The following is a 27,097-nucleotide window of genomic DNA, read 5'->3' on the forward strand; positions in this document are numbered from 1 at the left end:
CTTACCTGCGTCCTACCTCAGGGGCCCGGAGGGCAGGCCCGGCCACCCCCTCACCTCCCACCCCGGCCTGCGGACAGTCTGCTCTCCATCCGCCACCAGGTCCCATGTTGGGGGCTACGAATGGCCGCAGAACCCACCTGTGTCTCTCCCACCCAACACCTGCACTGGCTGCACTACTGCCAATCTTACTTGGCTCTCCTCCTTGCCACCGTTTTGCTCTTGAAAAGCCCTGAGGACTTTATTTCCATTGGTGGCACCCTGAAGTCCCCTTAGCACAGGCTGTGGGAGGAGGTGCCGGCACCTGGAGTTCCACAGAGGGGCACAGGGTGGCTTCCCCGCGCGCCCGGACGCTGCGTGCGCTTTGGGTTTGGCACCGGGATTCCGGCTACAGCCGTGTTGGCGTCTCCCTCCACGTTGCACAGATACCCCCGTTTTTTGTTGGTGGGTAAATACCTGCAGGTTTTCACACCTGTTTCTCTTTCAGGGGAACGCAAATCTAACAGACACAATCAGTTTCTTTACTGACAGGTGGATGTTTAGTAAAGTTCCATGGTAATTAAAACCTTATTCTAAACATTTAAATAAGCAACATAAACTATGAAAATAAGTTTACCTCCGATCGTTGGGTGCTCATTATTCCGAAGTATCAGATGATTCTTCAGAGCCTCTGTGTTGTGAGGGAGGCTGCGAGCCTGCGGTGCGCTGCCTTCGAAACGGACAGTTCGCAGCCTGGGCTGCTCCTGAGGCATCTGCGTTGTCATCGGGCTGAAATGGTTTTCGTTTTGATAAAAACAAATTGACGAGTTGATAGGGTACTGGCTTCCCATGAGAATTGTAAAAATAGCCCTAAAAATATAAATGTTAGAGTAATGCCAATCTCTTTTAATGGGTGGGAGTATGATCTTTTTAATGTATGTAAGTCTAATAATTCCTTATTTTTATTTTAAACCAAGAAAAAAAGATGTAGCCTATTCTGTTCCAGTGCGAATCAGGAGAGGAATGCAGGGGGAGTGTGGAGAGTTGAAATAAGGTGGGGGGTAGTGGCCATCACGGGGACTAGATGTGCGGTGTCTCCCACACGCCGGGCACGCCCTCTCGTGATGGGGTCACCTAGTGTTCGCACAGGTCCCACATGGAGCTGGGTGAGCCTGCCTCTCGATCCGAGGTAATGGGCACAGTGCAGGCTCCAGGGACAGGTGGTCTTCCTTGTCCTTTCTCCTCTGGCTCGGAGGATCGGGGTCTCCGCCGGGGACTCACCTTCAACCAGTCAGAGCACAGAACAGTGTCTCCTCTCCTGCTATCCCCATCAGCAACGTGGACCCCGTGTCAGCGGAAGCGGTCTTCTCGCTTCCTCTCTCTCTGTTGATATTTCACTGAACGCCTCACTCCTTCTCAGTGATTTTTACCAACCGGTCCATTTACGAGGGACGTGAGACAGAGGCTCGTCTACACTAGGGCGTGGGGCACAGGACACGTCCAGACTCCCAGAGCGACTGCTGAGGGCTGGCCAGGCCAGTCCTGGCGCTGGGCACGTGAGCTGGGCCAGGGGCGAAGAAGGGGAAGAAACAAGTGTGGAATCACCCCCTGCCTCCTGGGGCAAAGACAGAGTGCTGGAGGCCACGCACCTCCTCTATTATTCTGGAGGAAAAATACAGCTCTTAAGAGCAAGTGCTCGTGAGCCTTCACAGAGACGAGCGACTCCTGTGTAATTTGAGTATAAATGGGTCCTTTTCTTCTTTTATGATGGTTTATATTAACTCTTTGAGGAAATGGCTTTAAAACTCAATTTAAACAGGGAATTGCTCTGTTTTTGCTTTAAATAGAAACGGGAGAGGAGGCAGAAGAGGGGTCCTTCTTCCAGAATGGCTGCTGGGGACCTCACACGGCTGTCTGTCCTGATTTCTTTGGGACCACGCAGTCCTTGGTCCCAATCTCCTGTGCTCACGATCTCCTGGCGGCTCTGGTGTGACCTCTGTCCACCCCACACCAGGTCCCACCACTCAGAGGGCCAGTGCTGACAATCAGATGACATTCTGGGCCCATCCTCAATATATAATTCGAAATAGAAGCCTTCTCAGCATCGGCAGGAAATCCCAGAGAGCCCTGCTTTTTTTCCTGTGCAAATACTTCAATGCCTTTTGGACATATAAACTCCGCATCTTCCCCCCAGTGGCCCTATTTGGTTTTCCACAAACGCACAAGGCTAGTGCTCATCGGGTCATCCAGGCAGCCCCACACCGAACCTGTCTGCCTTTGCTGGTGTGAGAACACCAGAGGAAAGCTACCCCCACCCCCCAACAAGCCTCCCACTGCCCCCCGCTGTCCTCCTGCCTCCTGCCCCTTGGCTCTGCGTGGGGGGCTGGGGACGCGTGGAAGGTGCCGCTGAGACTCATGTTTATGAAGTCAGGCTAGTTCCACGGTACAAATAAGGATCTTCTGCAGTTGCTCTGGAAATCGCTCCCTCCGGCCTCCGTTCCTGGACCTGTGCCTCTCCTTGTGCAGGCTGCTGTGTTCCCTGCTTTCTTCCACAGGCAGGGGCTGCCGTTCTCTGTAAGTTCCTTACCGAGACCCTGGGGATTTGCTCCTGAAAACCTGCAGCTTCCCGAGAGAGAGGAGAGCTGCCTCTGCTGCTCTGAACTCCTGAGTGCGACCTTCACCGTTGGCTGTGCTCTCGGACAGACGTCCCCATGCGGATTCCTGGCCCCCATTGCCGGCTGCTGGCCCGGTGTCCTCTGTGCTTGCTGCATCCTTGACATGCATCCTGTCTGTCAGAATGAACGCTGGCTGGGACAGCCACTACCAACACCTGCCCAGGGGGACCGGGCCAGCACCTGTGCACAGTCTGCCCATATCTGCTCCAGGAAACCAGGCCGAGCCTGGCTGTAACTTCCTAAGTGACATGTCAGACCCCCCTTGCCAACACTTACCCTAGCCAGGGTCTCATTTTCTCTAAACCTGTCACTGTTATGGACGGAGCATAGACTGGGTGTCAGGGCTCTGCTGGGTGACATTTCCAGATCAGTCGGCAAGCAGCTCGTGAGTCCCCACTGCGTGCTGGGTATGATGTGAGACACAGGGATGGCACCTTGAGCCACAGCTGGGGCGAACGTACCTTCAGGAAAGGGATGCCCCACATGGCACGACGCCTTTCCTGTCGCGTCCTTCTGGGCGCCTTCACCTGTCAGCAAAGTCACCAGCACCTTCCCTTCGATGTAAAGTGAATCGCTGCATTCCACGTGGCCCCAAGTCTCCCGTACTGAAAACCTCATGACTGCAAGTGCCGTGCAGTGGATTCTGGTGAGTGTACTGAGCAGCCTCGTCCTATGGGACTCGGCGTGTCGGAGGAAGCACTCAGGATCTGCGCTCTCCAGGGTGAGCCACGAGCCACGGGGCCCCTGAGCTCTTGAAACGTGTCTAGTGCAACCGAGGAAATCTATTCTCCAATTCCGTCAATTCCAATGAATGGACATTGAGGGCTAACAGCCGAGGCCCAGGCACACTTTGCTGCCCGTGTTTGGGGGCTGCCCCGGGGCAGAGATGACGACGTGGAGGACTCACTTTGCAGGTCCTCCCTTGCGGGAGTCAAACAGCACCTCTGCTCAGAAACACGCACCTGTTTGAATTTGTGCTGCGGGGAAAGGGGAGAAAACTGAATAAAGACACATGGGGCAGTTTCCAGACTTCTGTAATTTCCCCTGAACGGCTCATGAAGTGACGATTACTCTCTTCTCATTAACCGCGGGGCCCTCTAGGCCACGGGGAGGACGGTGGCACGCATATCCCATTCTTCCCGTGGTGACTGCTTTGTGTCGTGTTGGGGACAGACAGAAAGACGTTCCGAACGTCCCTGGGAGCAGCCGGCACCTTTGTCTGCTCCGCATCCACCGCTGAGGGGGACCGGGGTGGCTGTGCCATCGCTGTGATGTCGTCCTCCTCTTAATTTGAGGCCAGCTGGGGCTGGTGTGGTAGCGAGGGGTTAGCATTTTTTTTTTTTCTGAGTGCTCCTCTTCTTCAGTAAAAATATTTCATGGAAATTATTTCAGAGAAGGATTATGACAATTACGACGATAATGCGAATAATAATGGGGTCATTATGTGAGATCCCCTTTTACAGAAGCCGCTGTAAGCAGGGTCCAGAGCAGCCAGGGCCAGCAGTGGGGCCTGGCCTCAGGCAGCAGCCGGCGGGGGCGCAGAATCGGAGCTAGGGAGGTGGGGGCCCAGCAGCCGTGGGGTCGGGCAGCTGGTCCAGATGCGCGCTCGGCCCCTCCTGCCTCTGGGTCTTCAGGCTGCAAATGGCCACCCTCCTCATTGCCCGGTTCCTGGAGCAGGGACAGTAGTGCTGACCTCAGGGGACGGCTGAGAAAACGGCATCAAGTCGTGTGTGCGAGAACATTTGGCAGAGTGCTTGGCACAGAATCTTCATAAAAATTCAAATAAAAACTCAAAAAATCAGACAGAATGTTTTCCAGGGCCCCAGCTTAAGCGGCTGTACAGTCTGACCACGGTAGTGGTTTATGTTTGGACCGATGTAGCGTTTCTACGCCGTGGGTACAGTTAGCTGAAGATACAGTTCAATGCCAAGGCGGAGTCAGCCTAGACCTTATTTAATTGGACTCCTGAGGTAGGCCGGAAGAGGGTGATGCACAAGAACAAGGACGGGACTTAGAGTCACGCAAAAATGTCCTTGAACTATTGGCAGAGCACCCTTGAACTAGCCATTTGCCTGTGTTGGCTACGTGTTGCCTATCGTCACATCTGCTCGAGGAAGCTATCGTGTGTTGCCTAATTTATTTTCTGTAAACTCTGTTACATAGTATAGGCACTTTGTAAATGCTGGTTTTAATATACACGTGTATAATAAATTAATACCTACAAACCCGTGCATAGTGTGTGCACGTGAGTGTGCGCCCACGTGGGCACTTCTCTGCCACACCTGTATCACTTCTTTCCACGGCTCTAGCACAGCTCTGTCTCTCCCTCTGCCCCGTGGACATCGCGTGACTCCCCCAGGTGTGGCGCCCTTCGGAGGGCTGACTTCCATAACAAGGTGTAACTTCCCTCCTAGTCACCCGGACCAGGCCGCTTTGCGGACGGTGTGCTCTTCCTCCACCCTTCCTGTGGACGCGTGCCTGAGATGCCTTCTCTCTGAGATTCGGCCCCCCTTCGCCACGCTGTCTTCGACAGGTAGATGCAGCAAGGTGTGTAATGAGGAAGCAGACTTTGTTTGGAGGATGCGGAACCAAACAAAGCTGCATTGTTTCCTAATAGCATATGCTAGCCTAGGTTTTCACTTGACGAGCTTTCCTTCTAAGATGATAAAGCCAAATCTGTCTCTTTGTGCAAATATTTACTTTCCTCCATTGCGTAAGCGTGTGCCTCGGAAATTATGGCCCGGCCCGGAATAGCAGATTTACATCTGTTTAGCGAACTTTAAAAAAAGGAGAGCCTGGGATCTTGTGTTCTTGGCATCTCTTCCCAGCAGGACGGAGCTTCTGCTGGAGCCGTGACCTGGCTGACTGAGGCCTGACGGCAGGCATCGTGATCGTGGACCTGGGAGAGGCGGTGAGGGCACGTGGGTCTCAGGACCCTTCTCCCGCAGGTGCGTTCCGGAGCAGCTGGTGCTGAGCTCAGTTTGGTCACTGGGAGGCCCTCGTGGGAAACTGGAAGGTGAGAGGCGAGAGGGGCAGGCGCTGCTTCTCCCTGTTCCACCCGATTTGTTCGTAAACGGCCTCACGTTCATTGCCGTCGGCATGCAGAGGTGGCTGGAAGTCCCTGCTGCTCAGGGTAAGAGAGCATAGTTCTTGCTGAATTATCAAAAGAAAGACATCTTCCCACTGCAACTGCCTCTCTGCCTGTCTGTCTGCTACACTCGGGTGAGAGCTGTGTGGGGTGCGGCTGCTCCCTTTGCTCTGCCAGCGCCTCGGTGTGGGACGCGGGTTTCGATGTGGGCTACACAGGAGAATTGCTGGATGAGTCTGGTGTCTGTGATGCAAAGGGTCCATCAGCACATAAGCCAGGGGTCAGGAACAAATACAAATGTGAAGGTCAGTATTGTGTGACCATCTGTCTTGGGCAGTGGACCCCAAAAAGCAGAGCTTCTGGCAGGGCACGGATCCTGGGAGTTTATTTGGGGGAGAGGGACCAGGACAGAGTGAAATAGGTAAGGAGGAGAGTTGGTCTCTGCTGGGGACAACTGGGGGCCTCAGAGGTGCCTGCAGCATGCAGGGGGGGGCAGTGAAGGTGTGCGAATGAACTGTCTTCCGTCCTCCTGTGTTTGAGGGTTGCTCCACGGCATGAACTTGGTCAGACTTCTGCATTTGCACGGGCGTGGGACAGCTGAGCAGTTGCGTAAGGACTGACTCCCACTTGGCGGGGACAGAGAAGCCCAGGGCAGGAAGCAAGAGGTAGCAGCCAGCGTACCTGAGGGCACCAGCCGGCTTCAGGATGCGGGTGAAGAAGCACCTTGGACAGAGCAGGTGTGAGGAGGCCGAGGAGCGGGCTGATACAGAAGCCTAAGGAGGCGCCTTGACTGGGCTCCTTGGGGGTGACCCTGGGCAGTCAGTGGAACGCAGAGTGACGGTGCGAGGGGAAGCCGCGTTCTTCTCCCTGCTGGGAGACTTGTCCACCCAGATCTTGGAATGCGACTTCATCTGGCATCTCGAAAGTGAGGCCAGAAGAATGGCAACACCCCTCTGAACGGGCTTCCAGGTGGTGAGAACGTGGTGCACCACCGCCGGTCGGCAGGGCAGGCAGGTCCGCTCGCTGTCACGCCGGGTCATCAGTAACCGCGGAAGCAGTGAGTAAGTGGTTGCTTCCCAGGGAGAATCCGCACTCCTGGCTGCCTTTGAACTGACTGACGCAGGCAGCACGGGAAAGGCGGAATAAAGTCAGTGATTAACCAGAACCCAAATTCCAGGAAACCATGAAAACACTGTGTCGGTTTAAGCAATTTCTGCTTTTAGAAGCAGAATTAGGATGGTATTGGTCTACTTGAATGTTTTTAAAACGTTTAAAAAAGAGAATATTATTTTTGAATGACCTATTGGGTACATCGCCAAAATATAGAGCAGATGAAATGAGTATTTTCCTACTATGAGTGCATTTTGTGAGTTTAAGTTCATCATATTTAATTTTTATATCAAGCGATTGCAGCAGGAAGCTGTTCGCGGCATCAGCGTTTGAGATCAGGGTGTGGGTCGAGGCTCTTCCTTGTCTCGGGTGTCTCACTTCTTCTGACGTTATTTTTGTACGGCTGCACAAAATTAAATATCTTGATGGTACAGATAGGAGCATGCGAATAATACGTTTTTAAAGTTTGCCTTGTACTCTCAGACTTAATTTATGAATCTGTTCCAAAGGTTAAAATATAATTGAGTAGATTTTTGTTTAAAGCTTAAACCAATCATCAGCAATACCTGAGTTCTCTGAGACTCACACCTCAACACCTAACTAGTCTCAGGGACCACAGATTTAAAGCTAGACAAAGAGCAAAACTAACCCAGCCAAACCTAACAAAAACAAACGAAACTGAAAAGAAATCTGGTAACGTCCTGGAACGATCCATAATAAGACACAATCACATGGGGACATGTCATAGGGTCTCCTTGTATTGCGCAGATGATAATGAGGCTGAAACGGGAGTGTGGACCACACAGAAGCCCCTGAGTGGTACCTGGCACGGACTGGGAAGAGGCCCGGGGCAGGCTGCAGGCGTGTACGGAGCTTCTTTGGACTTCCGAGAAGCACACACCCTTGGCAGGTCTGAACGTCTGAGGGCAAGTGTAAAGCTACCGTCTCCATTTTAATGACATACTGGACATGAATTTAAACATATTTGTGAAATGCAGGCAAAGTTTGTCAGATCTGTTTCAAAAGAGATTAAGCTGACTGTACAAATTAACACAACGGTGACCTCCCGTGTGTTAAAATTTGTGGAAGAATGACACCATTTAAAAAGTGCTAACTATGTATATTACAAAGGAAATTCATTTACGTAACTGGAAGCCATCATTTCTAGAATCTGTTTCACTTGAAGTTAACCCTGTATTTTTAAACGGAAACGTAAGGGCGTGTCTTAGCACAAAGCATGGGGGGAGCAGGGGGAGCCAGCCCTCGTGGCCGGCCTTGACTCCCCCCACCGGCCCTCAGAGTCTGGGATCCTTCGTCTTCGTAGGCCGTATGATAACACTAACCAGTGTTCCATTTACAGGAGAGGGCGGCTTTGAGAATCAAATTGCTGAGTTCCGTGGGAGGGCTTGCACAAGAATGCCCAAGCCCTACGTGTCTGCTAAAGCTGTGGCTCTTGCTTCGTGCACAGAAGGGAACCACACGCTGGCTCTCACGGGGCTGGTGTCTTTCTGACGCAGGCTCTTTAGTCCAACAAGTTCAATGACAAGGCAATCACCGCCAAGGAGCTGTAGGTGTTCCGAAGGTTGTTAGTACTTACCCTGCTGCAGAGCAGTGCCTCCCAATCAATAGGGAAGAAACGTGTAAGCAGAAATGAGAAGAGAATATCTCTCCTACCGTCACGGTTGGCGGACGACCGGCATAACCGCTTCGACTCATTTCCCTCCTGTCTTCTCTTTCTTGTTTGTATTTTAATCTTTAAGCATGACCGTGGCCACATACAATGTTTGTTTCACTCTTGTGTCTCGATGCCGAAACAGACATCTTCTCACGTCGCACCGTAGAGGTTTAGAGCTCCCACATCGAGGGCACACCTGGCTTCCAACACACCTGGCTTCCACGTCTGCCTTTGCCTCTCTCTCCCTGTCTGCGTCTGTCCCGGAAGTGGTGAAGTTCATCGGTGAGGCATGGCGACTTCGGGGAAAACACTTGACATCGGTCATAGGCACTCACTGGTGTCTGATCTGTTTCTGGGGGGCAGGAAGCCTCACTCTTCGGCCCACCCATCACCCAGAGACCAGTGCGGGACACACCAGGCCACGGCGCAGACCTGAGCAGGAGAGCGTGAAGGCAAGAGACAAGACTGCAGCTGGAGATGGTGCAGGTGGAGACAAAGACCAGAGAACAGTGTTTGTGGCTGTTCTCTGGGGGTGGCTGGATGGTCACCCCCAAGTTTACATCTTGCTGTCCTAACCCCCAGTACTTTAGAAGGTGACTGTGTTTGGAGATACGGTCGTTAAAGAGGTAACTATGGTGAAACAGGTCACTAGGACGTCCCCTAATCCAATATGACTGGTGTCATTATAAGAAGAGGACCTGAGGCTGTAGACACACCCAGCAAGAGGACCTTGTGACAGAGAGAGTGAAGACTTAGGGAGAGGACACCCGTCTGCAAGTCAAGGAGCAAGACCTCAGAGGGAAGCAACCCTGCCTGCACCTGGACGCCCAGCCTCCAGCCCTGCAGGGAAGTGAGTGTCTGCTGTGGAAGTCCCCCAGCCTGAGGTCCTTTGTACAGCAGCCCGAGCACTCGGAGGCCATGGGGGAGAATGTGGGAGCTGGGATGAAAGCCCATTTCTGCCCGTAATGACGCCGTGCCTGATGCTGGCCCTCCACTGTCTGGTCCCTCATCCGGGAACCGGTGATGGAGTAGGACCCTGCCCGCAGAGGGGGTTGACTGAAGACCGTGTCACAGAGTCCGAGGCACTCGGGGCTGTGCCTGCTGCGATGGCCGCACTGTGTAGCTGTTAGCTTTTGTTATTTCACTAAGATAAATAGAATGTAAAGAGCATGGACTTTGGCCAGAGACAGCGCAAAGTTTAAATCCGCACAGGCACGCCTGTGGAGAGACTTGGGGAGAGACTTCTCATTTGAAAAATGAGTGACGGTTAGCTGATGGGGCGCTGAGAGAGGCAGACGTGCGGTGTGCCCAGGAGCTGGGGACGGTGACTCTGCAGAACATTCCGCCCTGCTCCCAGCACTCAGCCCCGAGGACTACCAGGCATGGACAGAGACCGGAAGGCGGACGCCCTCAGGCAGGTTTGAAGGGTGTGCCTCTGAGATGACATCGAAGGTGGAAGTGGGGCCCGCCAGAGCCATCCCAGAAGTCGCTCGTCCGTGTGGACCCCCATCTCGCAGACCTGCCCCCGTCACCCGGGGTGGGATTGGAGGGCTCGTTTCTCTTCCTCCTGCAGCTGTACTTCATCGTGGACAGACTTCTCTCCGTGCTGCCCACAAGAGGAGGGCTGGATGAATGGACAGAAGCCCCGCGCCCCGTGGCCACAGCCCCACTACGCGAGTGTTGCTTCCTATTATAACACACTTCTCCAGCGCCCTGTAAGAGCAAAGCTCCCTCCAGCCCTGCCCTCTGTCTGGTGTCGTGGCATGGTGCCCCTTCCCCGGGACGTGGTCAGCACGCGTGTGCGGAGGGCAGGCCCAGGGCCGCAGGACCAACTCGGCGGCCCGCAGGGGACCGCGGGTGCAAGCCCAGCCCTGTCTAACCCGCTGCCTGTCTGCAAGGTGTGGCTCACTCCTTCCCATGAGCCATGCCTCAGTTTACCTGTTTGCTCTGCCTGGCCTTGAATTCCCTGTGGAAATCACGCAAAACTGATTCCCAAGACAGCCATTGTCACGCAGCACCAATGACACTGAGGTCTTTGAAAAAAGAATGCTGTGAAGCAGACATGTTTTGCTCGAATGGATCTCAGTGAAGCTCAGTTCTTTGTGTTCTTTCTAACCAGCAACCTGGCTCTCATTTTCCCTCCACTCTGCCATGTTCAAGTATTTCAGCCCCAGGTCTCTCAGCTGCCTGGGCTCCTCACACTCCAGCCTCCCTCGCCTCCCCAGGCGCGCCGGCTTCCCTGTGAGGGATTTCTCTGCCAGACCCAAGCCCCTGCCCCAGTGCATGGCACGCGTCTGCGGTCATTAGTTCCCCCCAGTTGAAGACGGATGATTCTCTTGGCTCCCGAACAGGCTGTGCCCAGCTTTTCGTGTGACACTGATGAGGTGGTAACGGCTGAGACTCAGATGCCAGTCCCCAGTGGGGACCGTAAGAACCGGGCACACAGCACGGGAGCATCAGGGAGGTGCCGAGCTAGGCTCTGGGCCTCCCCATTCACCTCATCTCCAGGATACGCAACACAGGACCAGCGGTTACGGGATGAGTTATGGTCTCTCCACAGAAGTCACGTGTCGGAGTCCGAGCCCCTGGCACCTCCGGATGGGAGCTTATTTGGAGGCAGACCATTTACCGAGGAATCAAGTCAAAATGAGGTCCCGAGGGTGGGCCCTAACCTTATTTGGCAGCATCCTTGCAGGACGGGGAAACGTGGACAAAGACACGCAGAGAGGGAAGATGATGCAAGCACCCGGGGAGAAGACCAGCCACGGAGGGGGGCCCAGAACCTTCCCTCATGGCCCCCAGAAGGAAACAGCTAGACCTGGGGCTTCCAGCCTCCAAATCGGCGGGTCAACAATTCTCTTCGTTTAAGTCACTCAGTTGGTGGCGCTTTCTTAAAGCGGCCTCAGAAATTGTCGTAGCACTGAGTGAAGGCACTCGTGTAAAGTGCTCGAAAATGCACGCTCATGATTATTATATTCACGCCGTCATTGGCGATAGTGGTGTTATTCTCATTACTGATACTGACATTAGAATTATCGGTACTGAAACTGGAGGCGAGAGCCGTGGTCTGGGTCGAAGCCCACGCGGAGAGCGTTGTCTCACTGCGTGTCGGAGCAGGATGTCTGGCGTGTGTTGCGTGTGCGAATTTCATTTCACAGCTTTGCTACAGAGTGACTAGTGACTCTTTACCTCTCTGACCCACGTGGCTTTGCCCACAGCACGAGGACATGGGCCCCTGGGTCTAGAACCTGGAGGAGGCCTCCTGGTTCACCCTCGAGGCGGCCATGGCCGGATATGATCAGGTATTATTTTCCCCTCTGCACAGCACTGAACACCCCTCGAGAAGAGGCAGGGTGAGGCACTGCATCTGGGATGGCTTCTGGCTCTCTCATTGACACCTGTGGGCCCTCTGACACGTGAACGACCTTCTCTGGGCCACCCGTGAACTCGGAGGCAGAGCCGAGCCTGAGCGAGCCTCTCAGAACCTGAGGCTAACCCGTAGAGGGGACGGTCACCTGATTTAGGCCACGCTGTTCCTCCCATCTGTGGGCAGTCCAATCTCACTGAATGGCATCTCATACGGAAAAAGTATTTTTTTAACACCGTTTAATCCTCCGACTGCCGCACGATTAGCATTTGCAAGGGATCGGAGTTGGAGAAAGCAGATGGTTTGTCTTCTCTTCCCGCGTTCCGACTGGGACATTATATCATTTCTATATCGAGCTCCGTCCTCACAGCGCTCAAGCACGCCTTCCAAGTCCTGCGCGCTGTGTTTTGACTTATTTAATGCAGACGTACTTTCCCCGCGGTAAACATGATTACCAAAATACTTTCACTCGAGAGCTTCTGCGCGCCCCTCGCTGGTGTAATTAGTCACACCGCGCTCCCTCTGCAGTTAGGGGAGAGGGAGGGAGAAAGCGCCATACAGCATCTTGCAAATGGGCCTTTATTCTCTCCAGCTGCTCGCCTCCCTCGTTTGCGTTTCCAGAGTGCGCACGCAGCTCCTCAAATGCGGGCAGAAAAGTGGAACGCCCCCAGAGTTGCCACCTAATCCCACAACTTCAAGCGCAGGGGATGGGAGGCCCATCGGGCATGACGGCTGGAGACGGAGGTAAGAGCCCCGGCCGGGACTGTGGGCTTTTGGGGCCTTTGACAAGGCTCCGAGTGTCTTGACATCGGGGAGAATGTTTTCTCTCCGCGAGGAGGAAGAGCAAGGTCACCCTGAGAAGTGGCAGTGACGTAAAGCCACAGAACATCGCAGCCACCTTTCCAGTCGGCCCTCCCCAGGGTGGCACTCGGTGCGGGGGAGCCCTGCAGTGATGGTGTGTGGGCCTGGAGCCTGGTCGGGGCAGCCACGCTGACTCTGCAGGATTATTGTGGGGCTGGGAGTGGGTGTTCTGACGAGCTGATGGAAGAGTCAGCCCAAGGCAGGTTCTCCATAAACAGGTTTTATTGTGTCTTTCCGATGAGGAGCCTGAGGCTCAGAGAGATGGTTTGACTCGGACGTGTCATATAGTAACACGTGGATCCAGACGTAAATGCTAGCGTTGGTTTACTGGAGGACAGACATACATACAGGGAAGTGCAGAGATGTATTTTAAGGGTGCGTTTGATTTCTAGCCTCTGGCCGCACCAAACGCCGTTCCCCAAGCAGCTGCAGTGATTGCAACTTTCCCCTCGATTCCCAGCCCGTGTGACGCACACACTGGGCGTATCCTGGGCGGGGCGCACTGTCCTGGGGGGGCAGGGGCACCATGCCTTCCACAGGTGACTGTCATGCATTCACGCCCCTTCTCCCCAGGGGGTAGGTCCTGTCCTTTCTGCTGCCGCTTCTTGCTCTTTAGCCCCGTGCAGTATCGACGTGCACCTGTGCCTACGTCTCTTTCCTGCGTATTGCTCTGACGGTGACCCGTTCCACAACGACCTCATCGCCAAAAAGCCCAATCTAATTTTTTCGTGGGTTTTCATTTTTTAATGTTCTTTTCACTAACACTACATCGTTTCCCCAGAGGCTTGGAAAAGCAGAAGGCGCAGACACTCACACACACAGTCTGTGCATAGACACAGAGACGTACATACACGCTGCCTGGGTTATATGGGAACACTTCAGCCATCTCCAATGACAAACACACAATTTCTCATCCTCAACTCTCCGTCTTTTCCGTTGAGACGCGAGGCTCGCAAGCGGGAAGAAGAACTGGGCGGGCCGGGACTCGGTGAAGCGCTCCAGGCACGCCCTGTGCGTTTAGTCCTCGGCAATGAACACTGGCTATCAGACTCACAGAGACCAGGAGGGACGGGGTGCCTATGAGCAGGGCTAAATGCGGTTGTCTTTCCGTTTGTGAATTTAAAAAAAAGGGAGAATAAGTTGACTTCGGGATGTGCAGATCGGGGGATGAGTCAAGGAGCCCCGGCCAAAGTGAGAAGCAAGTAAGAAAACAGAACGAGGGCTGCCCTCTGTGAGTGAAACGTCAGCGTGGTGGGGCCCCTGCCACACCCCTCACCGGGCTCCAGGCTGGGTTTCCAGCCTGCACTGGTGATCGCTGGCTGGGCTGGGCCGGGCTGGGCCTGGTGGAAGGGGCTCCTGAGAGCCTCGCAGAGCCCTGCTAGAGCCCCACCGACGGGCAAGCTCAGTAGAACCGACCCTGTCCTTATCACACACCGCTTACTGTGGGTTCTTTGTGCATCGACTTTCACCGTGTAGTCATTTTTCTCTGGCCCTGAGAAACCCCTCACATTTCATTGACTTTTTCGATTTCATTGGCCACTAACCAGGTTCATGTCTCAAGTGCCCTGGTCTTACGATGACAGGAATGCATCTTGTCCACTCCTCTTCCTCTGCGCTCTAACTCACCCTCAGCCTCACTGGGAAATCTAGAGGTGGTTACTTTTAACCATTTTTAATTGTTTAAAATGTATTAGAAAATGATACATAATTCAGCACATAAAACGTGTGAGGTTATGCATGGTTTTACTGAGGATTGGTCTAATCAGGGGTGTCCAAACTCTTGGCGTCTCTGGGCCATGCGGGAAGCAGCGTTGTCTTGGGCCACACATTAAATACGTTGTGGCCCATAATCATGAGAAATCTCACAATGTTTTACGTAAGTTCATGATTTTGTGTTGAAACCCATTTGTAGTGGGGCTGGGCCACATGGGGCCCACGGTATGTGGGTTGGACACCCCTGGCTAAGTCATGAAAAGGAGTCGATTTAAATTCAGTTAGAGGTTGATATAAAATAAGGACTAGGGTGCCAGTACAGCAGAATCACGACTGAAACTTGGAACCCAGTTCTGTGGTGACGAGACCATGGACCGTGGCAGGAGAGGTCCCCGTAGAAGCTGCATCTGCCCCATACAATCCCCGGTGTCATCTTGCAGGGGAGCCTCCGGCTGCTGGCTGACGAAAGGAGGAAACGCTTCTCCACATTTGAACCAGCACGCCATCATGCAGTTATACTAGCCACAAACACGTCTCACACTTTTTGTCCTGTAAAACGGGGTCTGTCTCTGAGCCTGTTCGCACCTGGTGCTGAGAAAGCCAACCTCCCACGGGCTTTGGGTGGGTGCCCCCCTCCTTTCTGGGTGAGCCAACATCTAGGGCTTTCCTGGTGCTCAGGAAGGAGGGACAGTCCTGACCTTACCTCACCTGACGGTCCCCAAGCCCCGCACGGAATCCAGCCCGAATGCACTGGAACAGCGGCACCGATCCTTTTGGCTCTTGGGTTGACGAGTGGCTGTCTGAGGTCTGCGCCTCAGACTGAAGGGGCACCAGGGAGAAGAATTGGAGTTTAGGAAATGGCGGCTGTCCACCCGGTGCTCAGCTAGACACCGTCTGTGTATCCAGGTACCGGTCTACGTGGTCTACCCAGGTGCTCTCTGATGGCTCTCTGTCAGCACGGAAACAAAGCCCCCTCCGTTCTGTTGTTGTCAAAGGGAAACAGTCAAATGTTTTTGATGGGAACCCAAGAAAGGAAGAAAGAGAGGAAAGAGAAAAACAAGCACAGTTCTAGTTTCTGTTCTGAGTTCACAGGCCGATGAGAACCCGCACCCCCCCCCCAACACACACGCACGGGAATGGTCCATGCAGGGCCTCACAGGAAAGGTGAGGCGGGAGGGCCTGGCCTGGGCTCCGAAGCTCACATCTTTGCACTTCCTTGTCCAAGCCTGAGGCAGGAGGCCAACGAAAGCCAATAGGACTGGTTGCACTTGACCTTTTGAAGCTGAACATGCATTTTGAAATTTACAGGGAAGCAAGCACAGAAGAGCTCAGCCTCCTTCCAGGACCCGAGTGCAGGGGACGGGATGGCATGGAAGCCCCCAGGGAGCTGTGTGGCAGTGACCTGCTCCTGGGAGACACAGCAGGTGCACCCACAGCAGAACTCACATGTGGCGCCTTGGACCACACTGGAGAAGCAGGTGCCCTTGATGTTTCTGCCACCTACGTGTCTGACATTCTGCTCAACTGTGGGGTTTTCTTTAAAAAATTGTCTTTTCCAGGAAAACCATCTTAAGAAAACCCTCTTCAGCATCAGGATTTCTTAGATTTAACAGAAGGGGGGAAATACACTCAAGGGAGGGAGGGAGACGAAGTCTAAGGGTGACACATGGAAGTCACCCTTAGGGGTCCTGGGGTCCAGGGATATGTAAGGGTCCCGGGGTGATAAAATTTGGCCCGAGAAATTGCCTTTCTACGTGGAGTTTCAGAATCATGTTCAAGACATTCTCAGTGAGTGACCGCTCTGAGCCGGCCACCTTCACAGACAGCGCCTCAGTTGCTCTCTCCCAGACCCTGCGAGGTGTGCATCGCTAGCTGGGCTCTCACACGAGGCGACAGAACCTCGGCGATGCTCCGTGACGCATGCGAGGCTCACCGTTTGCACGAGTTGGAGTCAGACCCCACACCCAGTTCTACCAACTCTAAACCCGTGTGTTGCATAGGCTGCCTGGTCTCTTTCCAGGGTCCCTGAAAGGGAGACTTTTCAGCTCACGGCTCAGCAAAAAGTCCAGTGTCATCCTGCAGACAGATATTCCCAGTCCCTCCCCACAGGGAGACAGAATTCCCCCCACAGGGAGCTCTACAGCGGAAGCAGGGTCCTCCTTTTGCTGCAGAAAGGAGGACTTCCCCCTGTGCTTTCTTAATTTTAAGAGGCCGTGGGCTTGGTGTTGAGGGAAGGGACAAGGGACAAGGGTAGAGAGGGACAGAGTGTTGAGTGGAGGGTCTTGTGTGCCACGTTGGGATGAGGTGCGTTTGTGAGTCGTTGGGGAGCTTTCCGTCGTAATGGGACATTACGGGACAATGGGAAAAATTATAGTTTTTTTCACGCAAAGGTGTCTGTGGGGCATGAGAAATGTGGGCCACAGGTCGGGCTTCTGGGGTGAGCGCAGGCCAGAATGCCCAGTTACTGATTTTTCGTCACCCAGGGATTGCGAATCCTCCCCTCTTCAACCAATGGGGGCAGTCAGATCCCCGAGGCGAAACATTTCCCTGGCCATCCTCCCGTGATTGGTTTAAAAGTTGGATGGTTCCTACATCTAGCTGGGCCCGAAAGTGAAGACACATACACTCACTGCCTAAATTTCTAGAGAGTACTCCATCGTTCCCCCGGGATAAAAGCCAGGAACCCCTGCTACTTCTCGGAGGGGTGTGTTCTCGCCCCTTTCCAGCCTGTGTTGGCCGGTACCTTCTGCACAGGTAAAACCACTTCCTGGAAGGCAGCTGAATCATTCAGCGCATCCTCAGAACCATGTAGCGCTTTTCGGTCACGGGCATGCGGATCAGGGTCCCCAGCAAGGGAGCTTGTGCTTGGGCTTGGGTTGCCCCTCCTCTGACTGACATCTCAGAGCACGTCCTGTGCCCGCCTCCGAGACGGTCTTTCCTGGAGTCTGTAACTTCGTCTTTAGGGAACAAGCTAAGGCGAAAGAGTGGAGCCGGAGAGGCTAGAGTGCAGGAGGCCCAGGAGGTGAAGAACGCAGAAGGCAGGAGGAGGGCAGTAGGTGGGGCGGGGTTAGCCCCAGGCCCAGGCCCAGCCCCTGTATCCGGTGCCTGCAGACATGGAGTGGCCACCACAGAGGCAGAAGGCAGGGGAGATCACCCCCCTCCCGGACCCCCCCACGGGCCACCCGGCAAACCCAATGCAGGCGTCCAGGCCGCCGTCTCGGGGCCGCGCACACTGGGAGGCGGCCGAGGTGGGTCAGTTCTGTCTCCTGCACAGCTCTTCAGTCCGCACCTGGCCAACCCTTGGTGCTTCCTCTTCCCCAGGCCTCCCCGGGCTGGGCAGCCATAGCCCCCAGAATCACTTCTCTACCACCACCACCCGAGGGGTCTCCCCAGGAGGCTCCTCTGCGTGTCTTGCGCACTCCTGCACACCTGGTTTTCACCTGGACGCACCTCCCCAGGGGCGCCTCTGCTCTGCTCCCCCAGAAGCCCGAGGGCTGCCTGCCATTGCTTGCTCTCGGTCCCCTGGGCAGTGACCTCGGCCTCATCACCTTCTCCCTCAGCCTCCGGGGCGCGTCCCAAACAGGCGGCACTGTCTGGGACACCCACAGAGGGCATCCCGCACCTGCTGAGTGGAGAAGGAAGTGGGAAAGAATAAAGGGGAGAAGGAAAGGGGGGGCAGGACACGCGATGTTGAAGAGAGCGGAGAACCGCGTGCATCCTGGGAAGGTTTTTAAATAAGCGTTTCAGAATGTCATTGGGGGGGGCAGAACGCTGGCAGACAGCTGTCCGGGGCTGCATGGGAGCCGTGACCCTCAGCCCAGCCCAGAGAGGGTCTCCCCGGAATGACCGCTGGCTGCCTGGTGGTGGTGGTGGTGGGTCTCTTGCCCCGTCCCTGTGCGGCCTGTGCTGCCCCCGCCTGCCCACTCGTAGGAGACCTGCCTCTTTCTCACCAGGACGCTATTTTCTCTCACAACATATGCTTGCTTTTCACTCTGCCCGCCCCTCTGCTCGTTGGCATCTCCCGTTGGCATTCATCACGGAGGCTTCACCTCCTGAGGGTTTCACAGATCTACCCTTGGAGAGGCTCCCTGGGACCAGAGCTGCCCTGGCAATTCAGAGATGCGGCCACCAGGTGGCAGGACAGCGTCCAGACCGGCTATCCCGAGCGCCTGGGAAAGGGTGCCTGCTCCAGGCCACGCCAGGGTCCCTGACCAGCCTGCAGCCGCCCCCACGCAGCCCTCCAAGGTCAGCAGGCAAGGCGGACAGCCCACTGTGAGTGCAGGAGCAGAGGCCCGGGGCAGCGCCTTGACGCCACGTCCTGTGCAGGTACTAGGGGCTGGCATCTTCTAAGAGCTGGGAACATCAAGTGTGCAGCTCCAAAGAGCTCCTGACTCCTCCTAAGTTCTCCTTCCAAAAGCGCATCTCAGTGCGAACCCTCCCCGGCCCGGAGCGGCCCCCAGCACTCTATAGCCCTCCTCCGTGCCCTTCGAGTCTCTGTACTGCCGCCCTGCCCCCTCAGGCCCCCAGGAGCCTGCCAGGAGAAACTAGAGGAAATGAAGTGGCCGTGGTGGCTCTGTTCCCTACGATGTTTTCTTCTTTTTCTGGCCAAAAGGAGGAGATTCAAACGTCCCTTTGCCCGGGTCTGCCCGGTTTGCCTGAGGTTGCCTCCCACACCAGCTGTTCAGGCCGGTTGTGTTCTCTGGCAGAGTTTGGCTGCTCACCCGCCCCACCGAGCAGCACCGGGGCCTGGCCTCATTCGAAGCCACGTGGCCTCCATCGCTGGCACCATCCGAGTCCCCGGAGTCGGCCGGGATTGCATCAGCTTCCTTGGATGGCCAGGAGCAGATTTCACTGTTTCCTCATTCAAACCGTGAGTCCTCCTGCTGCCTCCTCCTTGGCTCTCCGGCTCTGAGACACACCATTCGTTCCCACCTCATTTTCAGGCCGCAGGGCTGCCGTGCTTTTGAGGGATGTGGTCTCACCTTCCCCTCTAAGCTCCAGGTCCCCAAACCAACAGCTGCTGGGGTCACAGCTCTGGGGAATGGCTGTCCAAAATATTATCTTTCTGCTTTCAGGTCTGCCCAAACATCTTGAGCAGACAGTGTGAACGGTACAATTTTTGGCAAACTTCAGAGCGTGATCTTTCCGAACAGATGCTTTGGAGAGCCCCGCAGGCTCGCGCAGGCTGGATCTGTGTTCGGGCGGCTCATTAGCATTCTCCGGGCTCGACCCGCACCAGGTTGGGAGGAAGGATGTGGAGGTGGCCTTCGGACGAAATCGATGAGTCTGACAGGGATCTGCGCTGGATCTTCCGACTCCCTCTCTGGTTCCACTCAGGAGGGTGTTGAATGTGGGGAAGGAAACTGCTGTGTCCCAGCCCAGCGCCTGCCGCACCGGCGCGAACCTTGAGAGCTCAGAGTCAGGCACTTCAGCCCCTGTTACAGGGACGACAGAGATTCGAACCGGGGTGACAAGGCAGGCCTGGGCTCGAACCTGACTCTACTGGAGAGCAGTGTATTTCTTTGGTCAATGAACTAAATTTCTTTTCCTTTTTTTTTTTTTTAGTATATAAGCAAACCTACTTAATGTAGAAAATTTGAAAAATGTAATTAATCCCCCAATCACCCTTTACCTGCTACTTGGTAATAGTTACTATCAACATTCTGATATATTTTCTTCCTCAGACGACCTTCCTGTGTCTTTAGTTCACTAGCTGGTCAGACAGCCAGCTGCTTAGACACACAGGTAGATGGACAGATGGGGAAATGGGCCATCAGCTACTTAGTCATTTTTCTTTTAGAAATTCAGGCATTTATTTTCTTTCCACAAATAACAATTCTTTGATTATACTTGGGATTGCTTTTTCACGGCCTGGAAGTCCCGGCTCAGAGTAAGTGTGTATTTATGCTTCTAGGTACGGAGAGTGAACGGATTTCTGGAAGCAGACCGACAGCAGCCCAGAGCAGCGGAGGAGCGTGTCCGTCTTGCTGTGTCTGGAGAGGCAACAACACAGTAACTCCTATGGTCCTCGCTTGTCTTTTCGGGAGAAAACGGCCCCTTATTGTTGAATTGCATTGCTGATAAGATCACACAATTTTTATTTCCTGGTCATGTTGATCAGTTTTTTCAGTGCTTTCTACGAATTATTTACATTTTCATTCATTTTCTGTAGCAGAGGTTTAGATGTAGCTCTATTCAGAATTATAGGCCTCTGTTTCTCATTTTATGGCAGAAGATCTATTTTTTCCCTGTAGACCTGTAATTTCTTCCTTTCTCATCGACAGAAGTGATGGAGCCCACGTCCCTTCCCACGGCCGCCCCTGCGCCCAGCTCCAACCCCCACGTCCGGGGAGACTCTGGCTCTGCAGGAAATTCCCCCCCGCCCCAGTCTGTACACGAGACTGAGCGTGGCCGAAGCGTCCATCCCCTTGCCCAGCTGTTGTGCCCCTTTCCCCTCCCTCTCTGCAGATCAGATTCGGAGCGTCCGGTACACTTGATCCCTGAACGGTGTGGGGGTTCTGGGTGCCGACCCCTGCACGGTCAAAATCCACGTATAACTTTTGACTCCCCCAAACTTAACTGCTCACAACCTAGTTACTGTTGACCGGAAGCCTGACAGGTAACAGAAACAGCCCGCTCCTGCTTATTTGTTTGTTCTTGTATCACATACCGTGGTCTTGCAATGAAGTAAGCTAGAGGGAAGAGAATGTTGAATGTTATTTTTCAGAAGTCATAAGGAAGAGAGAAGACTTCTACAGTATTTATTGAAGCAATCTGCATGTCAGGGGACCTCCGCAGTTCACACCTCTTTTGTTCAAGGGTCCACTGTATCCACAAAACCTTGCGAGCTACTTTGGGGACATCGATGGAAGCTTCAGAGATATTGTATATAATGAAAACTTCTTTCTTTTTTTCTTTTTAGATACAGTGGTTAACCTCTAGGAGCTGTGTTGGGTAAACTTAGCAATTTAATTTTATTATTTTACTTTTCAGTGACAGTTTACATTCAGTGTTACTTTGTACAAGTTTCAGGGTACAGCACGGTCAGTACACGTTCATATGCTTTACGAAGTGTCTCCCGGTATTTCCAGCACCTGGCTGGCACCACGCATAATTATTACAATGTTATTGACTATTTCCTTATGCTGTGCCTTACCTCCCTCAAAGACTTTTGTGACTACCAAACTGTAGTTCTTAAGGTAAACTTAGTACTTTAAATACCCCTAAAATTTTTGAGATTTATTTTGGGTCCCTTCCTTGTAGAAGAAGATGAAACGTTCTTTAGGCTAATTTTGTGTCTTTTCAAAATCATTCATAGTATAAAATATAACACTTATGGTGACTAGCAATCGATCAGTAAGTATTCTTTGGATCAATTCCTGAAGTCTTTTCTCTTCTTCATCGAACCAGGCTTACCATTTTCTAAGTTCAGGCCGAGCCCCCTGCGTACCTGCCTTGGCCAGGCTACAGAGAGAGCTCTGGCCCTCCTCCGCAGTTTTATTTTCCTGTTAACTCTCCCTTGGCACGAAGCGCAAACCAGCCAAACGTCGTTACCCTTTCCACGACGTGTCTGCACTTCCCCTTTTCAACCAGCTTCATCCAGCGTGTATCCATCCAGTTCAGTCTATTCAGTGATTGATTAAGCACCTTGCAAGTACGACTGTACCCTTACGTAATTTTACGTACTGTAAACACACACACTTGTGATGGGACGTTACCTTGTGAAAGACGCGAGAGGTGAAGAAGATGCAGAGATCGGAGAACAGGCAGTAAGGCTGAGCTGACTTGCACGAGCCTATTGCTAAGTTTTCAAGAATTTTGTCAGTAGAATGTCGAACATGGCCATTATTTAAACATCAAGCGCGCCGCTGCAAATCTCTGCCCAAATGTGCATCGAGCGACATCAGGTTCGTAGCTTGATCTTGGCCAGGGTTGGAGCGTGTGTGCCGCAGATGCTGGCACACGCTGCAAACCAAGCTTGATTTATTGCTTTGTCAGGTGACTAGACACAAGGAAGTGATGGAGAAAATGGGGATGGTGCAGATTCAAGTTAGGAGGGTGTTGGAGTCACTACCTTGTGAATAGCACCAAGAAGGTTGGAGAAGTAGCCTCCCAGGGTCCCAATGCTGTTATCCAACCAAGCACAGAAGCCCCTCAAGTCACGGAACAGGGAGTGAAATTCTAACACACGCAGTCGTGAGTGGAAAGAGGTTTCGGTTTAATGGATACAATTCGTGTGAGAGTGAAAAATAGTTTGACGATCGATTGCATATCCGACTTAATGGTGATTTAATGCGAACAGGGCTGTCGGAAAGGGACTCAACTTTCCCATCATGGCTGAACCGCGGTTGTTGATCGGCTGCAGATACGAGAATTTGGCAAGAGTCGATGAAAGTCTTCTGCGAGGAGCAGTGGGTATGTGGAGCCCACAGTAAAGAGACCTGCTCTTTTTAGGGTGTGTGCTGCACACCCTGAATATGAGTACACTTTGTAATGAAATTGTATCAGCGTGTGCATGGCATATCCCGACATTTATTGTTACTATTATTTGGTGAGCCCACGAAACCCTGTCTGACCCCAGCACACGCGGTTTCCATTGCAAGAAGCACTCGCGGTGACTTTGGAACCAGGGAGTGGGCAGCCGGGGCTGCACCCCCACCAGCATCTCCATACACACCCTCGGGTGGCGCCCTGTCCCCGGACCTCAGGGAATATATGGAGTGTAGGGTATTGCGGGGTGGGGGACCCCTTCAGAAAGACCTCATCTCTGCAGGGCCTGCAAAACACCTAAACGTGCTCTCTTTATCTTCTAAACGTGAACAGCACAGAAATCAAATCTTCTCCAAAAGAAGCCTGGGAAAAAAGACTCAGGCCCCCTCGCTATCTGCAGCTGCGTCTCCGGTTTGCCCTGAGACGCGCAGACCTGCAGCTCGGGACTTCTCTCACGCCTCCCGCCTCACTCGGGCACTTTCTGCCCCAAGAGAAGTCTCGTAGGGTAGAGCTGCATTCCAGAACAAGAACTACCTATGGAAAAAAAAATCACATTTTGTTAAAGAAAGAAAGAAAGAAAGAATAAAAAAGAAAAATCCTCAGGACTCCTGAAAGCTACCCCTCAGTCTCACACCCCAGCAGGTGCCCCTCTGTCCTCTGCTCGGCTGACGGCTTTGTCCTCAGGGAGAGGACTCTTTCCCGATGAAGCCCCTTGCCTATATGTGGGCTAGTTAACGTAGGTATCTCTGGGTTGGATCCTGGCGAGAGGAAGCCGGCTGGGAAGGGCACACGAGCTGCCGGGGCCGTCTCCTTCGCCCCCCAACCTCACCTTCGGCGGGATATCCCGAGACGGTGGACAACTGGGCAGGTCTTGTCTGAGTTACCTCCACGGAAATGCCTGGTTCAGGTCTCTACTCCCTGTCTCTACCCTCGGAACCTCAGCCCTAATCTGCTCCCAGAAACCTGATAAAGACCTTTTTTTGGTGGGTAATGGGTTTTGTGCAGAGAGTAGGGTAATGTGACTTAGAGAATAAAGAATGATGGCTGAAGCTCATTTGTCTGCATTTAGTATGTTTAAACACCAGGACTGCTCAAGGAATTCGTATGTGGTTATGTATGCGCGGAGGAGATGCACAGGATTTAATGAAAACCCGCAGTGATTAGCTAACCAGAGCAGCTCGGCGACTCTTGGTCTGCACCGGCAGGACAAGAATCATTAAGTGACACTTAAAGGTACGGGAAGAACGTTAGTCAGAAAGCGATGTGCCTACAGAAGGCTCCAAATGGCCACGTTTAATGGTCCTCTCCGCGTCGCCATGGCAACTCGCTTTGGTACCGCACATCGCCTCGGTGTGGGAAAACAAGGGGCAGAGTGTTCTTAGGAAGGTGCAACCCCCTTTGAGCAGATCTCCAAGCATCGCAGATGAACAGAACTTCAAACATTCCGCCATGAATATTCATGAAGTAAGTTGTTTTTTGTTGCCTGCCTAGTCAGCAGTCACAAAACACATGGTGCGTGTTGGCAGCGTCTTGCCTAGGTAGAGGGCTGTGGACTGAGGCAATGGCAGGAACCGGGACCTGTGCGGCTGACTGACATTTCCATCTGCGGCGAAGGCTGGTAATTAACAGGAAGGAGTGTGCCCGCAGCATCGTGCCATCTGCTAGGGGGACGGCTCAGTGAGAAGGGGGTAGGAGAGCATCGCAGCGGCGCGGTCTGCTTCCGACATGAGGCTGGGCATCTGTTAGCCGAGGAGACAGACTATTAGGAAAGTCGACTGGGAATGAGCAGCGTGGAAAGAGCACTCTGACCCAGCCCGTCGGAGCGGCTCTGGAAACGGGGTCTTTTCATCTTACTTAGCCGAGGCTTCTGAAAATGGTTTGCTGAGGGACCATTACAGAGCTGTTGGAAGTAACACAATGGTTTCAGAAATGCTGTTTAATTCCAACACGAAATTCTTGAAATCAGGATACAGCTGTCATCTTTTGACAATAGAGCTAATTTCAGAGCGAGGATATGAGGTTAAATTCTGTCTTTTGTGCTCGGGGAGTGGGGTGGGGGGAGAACAAAATGGTTGTTTAAATGCCACGCTATTCAACATCGAGAAGGCAAAAGCACCCTGGGGCGCCCTGGCAGAAATCAACCCCCGTCTCCTGTAATGTCTTCTAGTTTCTGCTTTGCTGTTCCTATACGGTGTCTCCGTGCTCACTGCAAATCCTCTCGGTCCTGGAAGCCACACTCCTGGACTTTGGGCGTGGCTGAACTTCACCAGCCTCCGGACCTTGGCTGAAGGGAACATTAGCATTTCTGGGACCAGATCTAGACACCGGAGTCAGTTCAGGGTAGGGTTGGTGTGGATTTGGGGCAGGATGAGTGGGAAGCTCATTTCTAACCGCCCCCCCAGACCCATATTCTTAGGAGGTACATAAACCGCCTCCGCAGGCGGACTCATTTTTAGAGGGGCCAGCAGACAGGAAACTTGGTCTTCCCAACAGCTTATAGATTAATGCCACCTTTAAGAAAATAAATATCTATTAGTCTTTCATCAGTCAGGGAGAATCTGTGACTATCGGAAGCGGGCTGGAGGTTAGTGTCTGTGAACAGAGCTCTGTAGACGGGACTACCGCCTCCCTTACAAAGTCCGGCAGATGGCAGATGACTCGAATATATCTATGTGTGACTGTTACTAAATCAGAGCCATCGAATGGTATTTACTGAGACCTCATGGTGCCATATGGAATCGAAGAATATATAGACCTTGGGATTTGAATTCCTCGGAAAAGGTGGACACAGCCTGCAGCTTTAGAGCGTTTCCCCTCCCTCTCTTTTGTGAATGCTCATCGTTTTAACTAATCGTGGAGATGCGGTACCTGCGGGGGCAGGAGCAAAACGAACAGGGAGATCCTCTCCTGACTAGATATGAGAATAATAAACATAACTTTACCTGTGAGAAAGCGCTTTATCCAGCTGCCTGCTGGTAAAAGTTTCATGACCCTCTCTGAGGGGAGGGGAGACTAAAAAGGGCCTGGTTGGTAGCTTCTGCCAAATCCTGTGGTGTAAATACCTCCACTCTGACTGGTTTCAAACTAACCACGTGGAGACTTGGAAACAGACGCACAGGACCGGCCCTCGGAAGCGGGGCGGGGGGGGGGTGGGGGGTGGGATGGGTTCCAAGCCACCACCGATCTGAGCCCCGTACGATCGCTGTGTAAGGGTCAGCAACGCGAGTTTTGGTTGTGCGGGAGAAAGTGGGCTCCTTTATTTAATGCCGCCCGTCACTCTCCGCGTACCGAGAGCATTTGTGCAGTGTGTCACGGCCGACAGAGTTTGCTCACGTGCCTTCATTCATTCACCTGATTTTCCTCCTGACCCTGCTGTTCAGATAGAAATCAAGGCTACGCGACCTGGCCCAGGCCATGGCATCTAGCACCTGGGGAAGTGAACGAGGTTTCTGGGAAGGTCTTTTTCAAATAAGGGTGCAGATAGATGCCTGTTTATTCTTGGACATGGACCTGGCCATCCGCTGAGTCAATGCCTTTCTTCATGTCTCCGTTTCTGTTCTGCGCTGTGTCACTTCTCTGCACTTTGTCCTCTGCCTTCCCTTGTCATCTCAGCTGCAGGAGGTGAAGTTCCCCAAGAACATTCCTGGCCGAGCCATGGTGTGCAGTCAGCACGCCCATCGCCAGGCCCTCTCCTGCCTCCCTCCCCTTGGCCAGGGTGCCAGGTGTGGGCTACATGTAACATTGCCGTCCCGGAGCCTGTGGAGCATCAGGCTCTGTCCGGGAGCTCATTCAGTGTCACCTGTGGCTCACAGGACACACCGATTAGCAATGGATGGATTACAATCCATTCAAGGGCAGCCCGAACTACTGGAAATCTTCGTGCCGTGCAGGAAGCTGGGCAGCATCAGTCAGGGCAGGTTTCAGGGGCAAACCCACTGCTGGCACCCTCGCGCAGCGGCTCAGTCACTCCACAGAGCAGTCCCACAGGACAAGCGTTTTGCTACGTGGAGGGGACGCAGAGATTAGTGGAAGTCCCCATCCTCAAGGTTGTCACCGTAAATATTGTCCTTCTGGAGGAAAGCATTCTGGCCGTGAGTCCTGTGACTGCTGGAAGCAGCCGCACTCCTTTAAGTGACCTAGTA

At 53.4% G+C, this 27,097-nt stretch overlaps 1 long non-coding RNA gene across 5 annotated transcripts; it reads left to right on the forward strand.

The window, feature by feature from the left end:
• Nucleotides 1-5,404: 5,404 nt before the first annotated feature.
• LOC112297701 (uncharacterized) lies at nucleotides 5,405-24,004 on the forward strand. 5 transcript variants are annotated; one of them, XR_008426976.1, is made up of 3 exons: nucleotides 5,405-5,599; nucleotides 15,774-22,880; nucleotides 23,289-24,004. It is a non-coding gene; the product is annotated as an uncharacterized lncRNA (long non-coding RNA). The 5 variants fall into 5 exon arrangements; XR_008426975.1 differs by having other exon boundaries at nucleotides 15,774-22,661; nucleotides 22,768-24,004; XR_002974082.3 differs by having other exon boundaries at nucleotides 15,774-22,372; nucleotides 22,464-24,004.
• The last annotated feature ends 3,093 nt before the right edge of the window (nucleotides 24,005-27,097 follow it).

The sequence above is a fragment of the Desmodus rotundus genome, chromosome 5 (genome assembly GCF_022682495.2).
Source record: "Desmodus rotundus isolate HL8 chromosome 5, HLdesRot8A.1, whole genome shotgun sequence".
NCBI classification, from domain to species: domain Eukaryota; kingdom Metazoa; phylum Chordata; class Mammalia; order Chiroptera; family Phyllostomidae; genus Desmodus; species Desmodus rotundus.